Source organism: Centruroides vittatus, unplaced genomic scaffold (genome assembly GCF_030686945.1).
Source record: "Centruroides vittatus isolate TY-2023 unplaced genomic scaffold, ASM3068694v2 contig_489, whole genome shotgun sequence".
NCBI lineage: Eukaryota > Metazoa > Arthropoda > Arachnida > Scorpiones > Buthidae > Centruroides > Centruroides vittatus.
Genome location: NW_027122277.1, coordinates 256489 through 268824, shown reverse-complemented (window position 1 = coordinate 268824; position 12336 = coordinate 256489). Strand labels below are relative to the sequence as shown.

The window sequence follows — 12336 nt, the reverse complement described above, 5'->3', positions numbered from 1 at the left end:
ACAACTATATCCTGTTATATAATAAACAGGTTAAATGATATGTTAAATTCTTGGGCTATGTAAAGGCTATAATTAAACATTAGAAATTAATTAATTTGACTAGAGATAGGCAGTTATATTGCCATCTCATATTAAATTGAATTACCAATTCCAAATTAAATTTTAGAAATGTCTAAATTAAAAATTAATTATTTATAATTATTACATTAAATATGAGATGGAAGCATAACTGTCTACCTCTAGTCAAATTAATTAATTTCTAATATTTAATTATAGCATTTACACAGCCCAAGAATTTGGCATATTGTTTGGCATGTTTATCAGATGTAGTATCTGTGAAAACTTTTGTTTTCTGCAAATCGAATTCACATTCTAGATTGGTTCATTCTGCACTAGAAGAAAAGAGAATGATGATTCATGCTCTTTAACAATGTATATTGTATAGTTTTCTTTGAATAAACGTTATACATTAAATATTCGAGTACTTTTTTTTTTGGTGTGGAATGCATTATGTATTTTACATTAATTTATATGAGAAAAATTGTTTCGCTTAATGAGTGTTTTGCATTACGAGTGTGATTCTGGAACGAATTATGCTTGTTAAGCAAGGTTCCACTGTATATAATTTTCAGCAGTATGTAGATCAAAACATATTAACAATATCATTAGCTTCATATACAATTCATTTTATAAAACAAATTTTTGCCTTATACTAATAGACATTTTAAACCAATTTATATTATCATTTACAATTCTTACTGTATTGTCTGCTTTCTCATGTAAATTTTTTATTAGTGAAATGGTATGTTCTAAAATAATATCCATTAAAATTTGCTCTCTAATTTTTGATGATTTACACAACAAATTGTTTTGTAATAATCAATAAAGCAAAAATTGATGTTTCATAATAATCAATAAATCAGTAATATTAGATAAATTCTCTTTTTCAATAATTAAAGTTTAAGCACATACATCTCAGGAACTGTATTTATTCTGTTTATGATAAATTCTATAATATTATTATTGTGAAAAATGTTTAATTGCATGAAAATGTTTGTAATTATATATTAATAAATAATACATAATTTTCTTAGCACTACTTTTTAGGTTATATATTATTTTAAACATATTAAGCTTATCTATAAATAGCATTGCTAGACCTGATATACAATAAGCTAGACTCCAACCAAATGCCGAATTCTACCAGACTAGATATGGCTAAATACTAAATAAATTATGCAACCAATTTTGCACTAGAGGGAAGCATTAGGTGCCATCTCTTATTAAATTTAATAATTATAATATTTAATTAATTAATTTAAATAATTTAGAACCACTGAAGAAGGAAAAAAAAAAAATTGGTTCACAGCGGGGCTCGAACCCACAACTCCTGCTTACCATGCAGATGCATTGCCTGTTATGCTATCAGGACCTCCAGTCCAATCTCCTCTTCCAGAATATATAAGCTATCAGCGTTGTAATAACCATCAATGGTTATAACTTTAGCTTATATATGCTGGAAGAGGAGATCAGACTGGAGAGGTCCTGATAGCGTAACTGGCAACGCATCTGCACAGTAAGCAGAAGTTGTGGTTTCGAGTCCCACTCTGGCTGATTTTTTTTCTTCAGTGGTTCTAAATTATTTAAATTAATTAATTAATTATTATAATTATTAAATTTAATAAGAGATGGCACCTAACGCTCCCTCTAGTGCCAAATTGGTTGCATAATTTATTTAGTATTTAGCCATATTTAGCCTGATAGAATTCAGCATTTGGTTGGAGTCTAGCTTATTAATTTTATCAATATAGTTCTTTAAACAGATAATACTAAATATATAAACAACTTTACTGATAAATAAAAATATAAAAGAATAAATGAAAATGTACATCATTACAAGAAAAGCATAAAAAAATTATAGTTATTGAAAATATAATTTTTGGGGAAATAAATGTGAAGTTAATAAAAAGACAGTGATGAAAAATATTAAACATGGAATAAGAATATTTTATTTCAAGCACTAATAACAAATTTTCAATGAGTATTATTTTTGAAATAATGTTCATAAGACATTTGTGTAAATTTAAAGCTATTCATCACATTTATATACACACCTAAATATATTTATTACCTCTTATATTAATTATACACATCTAAATAATCATAATAATCTCAATAATATAATAATTAAGCACTTATATTTAGTAGTAATTTAAGTTTATTAATCAAACTGATATTTATCAGATCAATATAAAACAAAAATTCTTGTTTTAAAATACTTAATCCATTTATTTAAAGATAATTTTAAATTAAATTGTGAATATTAGTAGCAAACAAAACAACAACTTTTATATCAAATTTATCTGTTGTCTTGAATTTCAATCCAGAAGGCTTGAAACAGATATTAGAAACTAAGATACAGCTATGACATAAGATACAAGATCACAGATTTAAAATGAAATGTAAGTACAGTACATCAAAATCTTGCATTTGTTGGAAAACAAATTGTAGATTAACAATTTCATTTAAAATAAAGCTGTGATTATAATAATACTTTATATATAATTATGAATTTGTTCTGTTGATTGCTTAGTGAGGAAAAAACAAAATATAATTAATTTTTTACTTTGAAGATAAATATCGCAACTGGTTAATAAAATAAATTTGAGAATTTTTTTATAATTTATCCAAAAATTGTATGCACATCATTATTTTGTGTATCCACTTCAGTTATTTGATATTAAAAAAATAACTTTTCTGACTGAAAACTTTTTTAAAAAAATGCAAAGTTAATTATTCTTGAGCTAGAGATCAAGAATAACTTCATAATTACAAATTTAAAAGTTAATTCCAAATTCTGCTTTTATAATTGAACAAACTTTTAGAGTAATTTTTAAATAAAAGTTATAGAACATTTAAAATGATAAAATTTATAATTATTTTGAAATGTAATTAAGCCCACAAAATCAGAAAAACAGCTGGCAAACAAGAATTTAAACTACTGGCCCCCAATGCTGAACAAGTCATATAAATATTATAAGTCTTTATAATATATAGTCCAAATTTTAACCTAGCAATTGATAATGATTTTAACATAAACAGGAATTTAGTCTTTTAAATGTCTTTAGAATTATGCTCCCGTAAATTAATTATCCCGTTAGCTTTCTAACGTATTTTGTCTTCACAAAATGTTTATATCATAAATCCTTAGCTGCTTCTATATTTTTCACTACTAATTCTAGAAGGTGATATTTTAATCAAGGAAAACCAGTCTCATCCTAATAATAAAAACAAATCATTCTTTGCAAATATAAACTCTTACTATAAGCAATTTACTGCAGTGAGACAGAAAGTTCATTATTTCAACTTAATTTTTACAAATTTGTTTGATGTTGAAATTTTTAACAAGTTTTTAGAAGTATTTTTAATTTTTTTTAATTAAAAAATGTTTTGAATTTTTAAAACTTTATAAATTTTTAAAAACATATATTTTCTTATTAAATTTTAAAATTGAAGATTTTTATATTTTATACATTTTGTAATTTTTTAAAAAACTAAAATATTTAAATTTCAAAACTATTAGAAACTTCTGGTGTTTCTATTTCTTTTTTAAATATAAACATAACTAAAAAACTTAAATAATAGAATCCAAAATAAATTAAAAATTTACTGGATTTTTTAATGAATTAATTTATTATATATTCCATAAAATATTTTTATTATAATTTTTAACACAGTTTAGTCAAATATCTTTCCTTATGCTTTGGATCTAAAGATTCCAGGAATATTTAAAATAAAAGAACCACAACATTGAACATTTCATAGAAAAAGGAAACAGAAATCCTTTAGTTCTAAAACTGCATCATCTATATACAGGGTGGGCCAACGAAAACGAAACGGCAGAGTGTTCGTGTTCGTCCAAGCAAATCGCTCAGACAGGTCGATTTTATTCTAGAGGGGACATCTTATGCAATAAAGTTTTTGCGAATCTGAATATTAACTAAACAAACATTTTTTTCGAAATAAATGTTTGTTTAGTTAATACAAAATAAATGAGTTTTTAAAATTTTTTGTTGTCTGTTGTATTCAGAATCGCAAAAACTTTATTGTAAAAGATGTCCCCTCGAAAATAAAATCGACCTGTCCAAGCGATTTGCTTGGACGAACACGAACACTCTGCCGTTTCGTTTTTGTTGGCCCACCCTGTATATAAAAATTAATGTATGTGTGTGTGTTTGTCCTTCATGCATTACTACACCATTTACCCGATTGCCACAAAACTTCGAGAAGTTGTTTAATACACTCCTGCGAAGGTTTCTGGCATATGTGAAGACCACCATTTCTCCCCTTTCAAAAATATATTTATATATAGATTAAGGCTTTTATGTCCAACAGATGGCGCTAACTCCGACAACCTAAGTTTGCTTTTCTGTGAGGCATTATGCTTTTCTGTGAGAATGGACTTAAGCAGATCATTTTCTATCTATCTATATAAATAAAATATAACGTTTGTTTGTTCCTACCGATTTCTTTGAAATTTTGACACAACGTTGCATTCGAATACGCATGTGTTTTTATATAATATACATGTCAAAATTCCCCCTACTGGGAGGAGATAGACAGGATTAAGGCTTGCCATGAAGAACTCGGCTTCTATTATACTATTTTAGATGCATGTTTGATTGCGTTTTAATAGGGTACGTCAAGAGAATGTACACTAAGAAGGGATTTTTTGAAATTCCCCCCACGGGGGAAGTGTTATACATTTATAATAGATACATTTTGAGCCACAACAACGCATGGCCAGGTCTGCTAGTTTAAATATAAGATTTGTTAGATTGTTAGCAAACACTAGATCAACTCAAGTCAGTTGACAATGCTGAACCAGTTTCAAAACCATCAACAATTCAAATCATAAATTGACATTTCCCTTATTTCATTTATAATTTGATAATGTAATTTATATCTGATTTACACATCTTAGATACATTTAAAATCATTACAGTTTAAAATGCAAAATTTATGATTATAAAATTACAAATAAGATGAGCATAACATGTGATATGTAAATAAAACCATAAAAGACATCATAAAAATAATATAAAATAAAAATATCCATAGACTATTATCTATTATATACATATACATATAAATTACTAATAAGTGTTTTAGAATAATAATAATTAAGATATTCTTCCAAATCATACTATTCTGATTTTTCATGTGTCATTTAGTGTTTATTCATTTACATTTAAACATTAAAATATAATAGTACATAAATAATTAAATAAAAACAATTTTTTATATTATATTTTATTTTTAGAATGTTTTAATTACAATATATAAATTTATAATAAGTGAAAATATCCTAAAATCATTATCTAAACAATATTCAAAAAATTTATTGGAAACAGTTTGAAAATATGTTCTAAATTTTGTAAAAATGTATCCTGTTTTCAAGTTAGACTTCTGAAGATAAACAGTGTAAATTTGAAAGTGCTTAAGTACTGTACATCTGATTTACACATACATATGTTTTAGTTTGAAGAAAACACAGGTTGAATTAAAACATTATGTCATTCTGAAGTTAGTAGCTAGAAATTCTGAAAAACAGTTATGGTATATCAAACTTTCAGTTCCTAAATGGAAAGTTTTCTTTTTCTTACTTATTGGTGAAAAAATAGGTCAGTCCAGAAATCAGTCCTGAAAATAAATCTATTTATTTATTTTCAGGTCTGATTAAAGAAAGTCATGTCATCATGCAGTTTTTTAGCTACTGCCTTTAAAGATGATTAAAAAATATAATCTCTTATATTTATAATAAACTTCAATATATTTTATATTAATAAATTCTATATCAGTTGTTTTAATTCATTCATTACCAAATGAAAATAAATAAAAAGATCTCTAAAAGTTTCTATACATAAAAACAACATGAAACTAAATAAAAATATTTTAATAATTAGTGAGATCACTTAATTCTTTTTTAAAAAAATTAGACAAATATATATTATATTATAAAACAAGAAGTAAATTAAATTAACTTATTACATTAATCAATGATCATAACAATAAATCCTTAATAGTCAATAAATTTTAAAACAAATTTTTCAAATTTCAATCAAATATATATATATATATATATATATATATATATTGATTATTATATATATTATTTAATATATGTAGATATATATATATTAAATAATTAACTGATTATGAAAATTTCACCATATATATATGGTGAAATTTTCATAATCAGTTAATTATTTAATATAGAGCATAGTAAAAAGTTTCATAATTATTGGATAATAATTTCAAATATTTATAGATTTATTTCATTTTTTAAAATTTATTATAATTTAGAGGAATTTCAATATATACACTTTTATTTTTTAATTAATTTCAATAGTATTTTAATTATTATTTTTTGAATTTAGTGATATGTACTAGGTGTGCTTAAGTACCTCATTTCACTCATCAAACTTCAATGGATCTTTCCAATTGCATTAAAATATATTCATTACTCTCCGGCATTTCTTTCTTTTACATATAATAAACAAGTAATCTAAAACTGCTGATTTATATTTTATAATATATTTTAACATCCTCAGAAATTTTCTGAATTAAAATTTAGGCTAGATTCTTTTTGGAAGTAGGATAAATTTTAATTGATGTTTCAGGTGCTTCTTAATTTTGAGTAGTAAATTTTGACACCAAAATTTGCTACTTGAAATTTTGCCTATCAATTCAAATTTAGCCTACTTCCAAAAATAATATACCCTAAATTTTAATTAAGGAAATTTCTAGGGATGTTTCAACATACTACAAAATATAAATCAGCAAAGTTTTAGATACTTTGTTTATTATAAGTAAAAAAAACAAAGAAATAAAAACCTGAGAGTAATCAAAGCAATGGAAAAGATCCATTGAAGTTTAATGAGCATACATACACTCTGACATCAACTTTGCCAGTAGACTTAATATTGTAAACTTTGACCTTGCATATATCTGGTCACAGGTCAAATTGGTCTAGGTCATGATGCAATATATCTGTTTGCATCATGACCTAGACCAGTGCTTCTTAAACTTTTTTTATTCACGACCCCATTTATGATTGTGATTTTTTTCGTGACCCCCAAAAAAATATAAAATAAATGTATATAAATATTTTGCAATATACATATGAAATACAATGAAAATATACATATATATTGAAGATATATACAAATTTGCAAAAACAATAGTGGTGTAATACCACAGTTCACTCTTGTGTTACAATAGGACAGAGACAACTGAATACACTGAAAAGCAACAATACTACATTAGTTCACACTACAATCAGTGTTGTTGAATCATTGTCTCGCTGCACTCGAAGTGACACAAAATGCAACTCACGAAAGCTAAAACACAAAGCATGTCATTTTCAAACTCTCACAAATTATTTTAATGCATGGATTTCGCTAAGCGACCCCAAATGGGGTCGCGACCCATAGTTTAAGAAGCCCTGACCTAGACCAAAGTGGATTTTTTTCTTATGCAAAAAATGATTTAAATTAATTAAGTGATTTTTGAGCAGTTAATTGTCATACAAACATCAAACTCATCATAAGAGAGCTTCACTTCACTACACACTCAATTATTAAATTCAAACGTATTCTAAATTCAAAATAAAACTTCAGCAAAATTTTAAAATTTTATCATTTAAACATTTGTATTTTCATAAAAAATATTAAAAATCAAAACCTTTGATAAAGATATTTTCTAAAAAAAACAATTAATATATCAATTATTTAATCTTTGTCTCCTTTTATTATTTGTTTATTTCTTTAAAAAAGTTGTTTTAATTTGTTTGGTTTTTTTAATTGTTGTTTTTGATTTTATTGTATTTTGGGGTGGAAATCCTTTGTCAACTGACAGTTCCAATTAAAAAAATATTATACAAAGTGTTTTTAAACTAATCAAAGAAATAATGAAAAATAAAAATAAATAAAACGTATTACTATTTTAAAGAAAGGTTACTGACAAATATCTACAAGTTAACAAAAATCATATTAAAATGAAAATATAAATTTTTTGTTATAGGATTACAAAATAACATTACATAAATATATCTTCATAAAATTCAACTTCTTAATATATAATCAAAAATTATAAAATTAATGCAATTTAAAAAGTAAAATTGATAATTTTAAGAAAACAGAAAACTATTTTTCTGTTTGAAACACTGAATTAACATCTCTATTACAACAGCATATTAAATTCTCTTATATTTAATATAATATAAAAAAATGAACATAGTGTCAAAAATTTTTTAACAAGAAAATGTTGATCGAACGATTGATCAAATATTCATACAACAAGAAATCATTATATAAATGACAAAGTAACTAGAATTTTCTTTTCAAATTTATTAATTATGGATAATTAATAATTTAGTATCAAATAACTTAGAATTTATCAAATAGCATACATTCTTGTGTATATTTTTCACTACAGATCTATATTCACTTAAACATATGAAAAGTATCAAACTTAATGCATTGATACAATTTTCCCCATGAAAATTTTTTATCATAAGCTCATCATTTAATTTTTATTAATAATTATTTTTTCTAATTAATTTTTTAAATAAAAATATATTATACACTTACAAGTATTATACTTAATATTTAATCTATTACTATGATGTCAATGTCAATAAATATAAAGCACTATTTTTTAATGGAAATAAAAACATATAAAATCTATTTATATTCATTCCCTTAAAATTTAAAAATATATATATTGTTTGCATTACAATACATCTAGAAAGTTTAACAATAATGAAATCAGTAGCAATGGGTTTACATTTATGTTAATAATTTTGAAGTTATCAATGAATAATAAGGAAGTCCTACATAATTTTAGATAATAAAATTCCTATCTATTCTAATGTCAGTAGATTGTACACTTTACTAAAATTTAATATTTTCTAAAACAGTTCAATTTCAGTAGATTCTTATGATAACAGAATATTTTATATAGATTAGAACATAAAAACTATTACTTCAACTAAGTATTTTCATCATGCATATTAAGATAAGGAATTCTCATTTTTATCACTTATTTTCATTAAGAAAAATAAGATTCTGAACATTTTAAAATCTTAAATTAATTTATGTTTCTTTTTAAACAATTTTTTCTTTCTTTTTTTAAGCACAAAGTACAGAATCCTATATCTCAATAGAATGAAAACAAAGATAATATATTCACTATGGAAAAGTTCTAATTTTATCAGTAGCAAAAAAAAAAAAAAAAAAACCTATAATTGTTTCTTTTATGGTACTTCTGTTAACATCAATAAAAAAAATTTTTTACCACCAGTTAAAACTGTTCAAATAAATTTGTGTAATGACTTCAATATGTATAAACTTTTATTATTTACAATTATATTTATTTAATTTTAAATCTGTTATAAACGAAAAATAGCAGTTTGTAGATGACAGAAAAACATTTTCATTTATGTTCAAATGTCACCATGATGGTAATTTTATGTTAAAATACAATAATTTATAATTTATCAAGAAAATTATTTAATTATTAACAAATTCAAATTTTATATTACAGTATTTTTAATTTCTTTATATTTATTACAAGCATAATTGTTTATATTCTCATGGTATGTATCTTTTATTTTTTTCAATCAATATCGATAGAAGATGCTAGTAAAAATAAATTCTGAAAATATGAAGAGTTTATCACTTCATCTATCAGTTAAAATTTATAAAATTAAAAGTACAGTACATACTAAAATAGTATAAACAATTCTACTTATTCTATAATTTTTAAACATTGTTGGGATCAAAAATTATCATATTTTCCGGCATATAAGACGACCCCTAACTTTTACAGTTAAAACATAGTTTGGGATATACTCTCCCTATAAGACAACACCTGACTTTTGAGAAGATTTTCCTGGGTTAAAAAATTGTCCTATACACCAGAAAATATGGTAATAATACTGTCATTAAAGTTCTTTTAAATAAATTGAATACTCAAATTTTAACAAATATCATACTTTAAAACAGAAAAGACATCACTTAACTGAATGTTCACAAATTACATTTTTAAAATGTGTAACATAATATTGTAATTTCTGCATAAATAATTTATAAGAAAATTTCATGTGCAATTTTAGAAGTTACATTTGAAAATATTTTACTTAATGAGTAGAAAAGTATACAATATTTTTTAATCTAAAACTAAAATGAATATATGATTAAGAGAATAAAATTATTTTTGATAAATAATACTTATTTACGTTCTAATGATTTAAACAGACACACAAAAAAAAAAAAAATAGATATTGAACGTGACAAATTTCACAATCATAATTTTTATTCTTGATCTATATATGCTTACAAATACTTATTAAAATTTACAAATAAAAGTTATTTCATATTGTATAAGATGAAATAAATTAAAATGATAACATAAGATAAATATTTAAAATTTTGACCCTAAGTAGTGTACATTAACAGGAATGATGATTTTCCTGTTTCAGGGGCCTCAGAAAATAAGGAATCAAATAACGAGTCATCATATTAATTCAGTTTAAATTTAGTAGGCAATATCTTTACTAAATTTAAATATTGTTTAATTTATAACCGTACAAAATTTCATTACTTTTATCCATACCATAACAGATTTCATATTACACTCGATAAGAAACAGAAAATAATGAAAATTTATTAATATATAAATTTAAAGGAATAAATTCTTCATTTTAATCAATTTTTTAAATTAATTTTTTCTTATATTAATATTTTCTTTTATTTTCTACTCGATAAATAACTAAATATCTTTGACATACCCAACATTGACAGTTTGATCAATATATCAATATTTCGCTTCTTTACAATACAGTTTTAACAGAAGGGGGAAAAAAATCTATAAGAAAACAAGTGAATTTCTGAGAAACTTCAAACTGTCAAAATTAAATTTAAATTATATTTAATTATTTTGTATTTTGTATATGCAAAAGTATTGTAGCTTGCTCTCTCTCATATATATATAAAATATAACAAAAATAATAATAAAAAAATTAATTTTTTTTAATCTGATTGTAATATGTCATTTCCTTAAAACAGTATATTGCAGCTATTATTTGAATATAACAGTAAATATATATTAGGTAGTATAAGTGAAGAATATAGGTATACATCTGTAATTTCTATAATTTAAATTTCATTTAAATTATAGAATTAGTAATGCCAATATAGTAATAAATTTATTACAAATATTTTAACTATTTTCAGTATGTAAAGCAGAAATGAATAAACACAAGTAAGAAAATTGAAGATACTGGATAAACAAAATATTAATGTATTAACTACATCAACATAATAATACAAAAGTGGTTTTAAAGAAATTTATATCATTATAGTATTTGATGTAAGCATATATATATTATAATTACATAACTTATTTTTTGCAATTATAATTAAAAATTATGCATCTTTTATTATCACTTTTTTACAGTGATAATTAGCCTATTATTATTATTACTAGAAATTGAATGAATTTAAGCACAAGTATTTAAACTTACCACTAAAATGAGATGTTAAAAAAAAAAGAAAATCCATCATTTGCTTTGCTTAAAAGATTCTTTTGAAAAATAAGATGAAGAAGAATAGGAAAAGCTCAATATTCAAAAAGCAGGGAATTTTCCTTAGATGCCAAGGTCACACGATCAATTCTTTTTCGGCGGTATTAGCCACGATACCGTTATGTATTATATCCTATACCGCTAAATATTTTATATCGGTTGTAAAATTACATTTAGGATAAGAATTGCAAGCGTCAATCGTTTCAACATAACCAAATACTTAATCTGTCATCTGATTAGCTCGGTCTTGTCCGCCATACGTTTCGTCATTCGTCCGCTACAAATCTGATGGCGCTAGTGTATAGATAATTAAAAATATTGTATTATTAATATTGATAATTTATATATATATATGTATATATATAATTTGTTATTATTATTATTGTATTTTAAATTAAAAGTAATTTTTATTAGAGAAATATAAGTCATTTCATTACATAGATATATAGAATTTAAAAACGTTTCTATTTCACTAAAATATAAATATAAAATTGTTAAACTTATGTAAAGGTGCCAGTATTTGTCAAATAATTAATTCACTAGCAAAAATAATTCTATCTATATCATTTCTTATAATTTAAATTTACATTATAAAATTGGGATTTAAATGTTTATATTATTAAGGAAACTGATAGTCACTGTTTGTATGGAAAAGTATACATGACATATATCAAAATGGTGGCTTT

General features: G+C 23.4%; 1 protein-coding gene across 1 annotated transcript in view; it reads right to left on the bottom strand.

The window, feature by feature from the left end:
* Window positions 1–11923, bottom strand: part of LOC136978118 (F-box and leucine-rich repeat protein 13-like) — a gene marked incomplete at its 3' end in the record, with an annotated part of 38474 nt that extends 26551 nt beyond the window's left edge. Inside the window, exon 1 of the mRNA XM_067273778.1 lies at window positions 11591–11923. The remainder of the gene's footprint in view (window positions 1–11590) is intronic.
* Window positions 11924–12336: the final 413 nt, after the last annotated feature.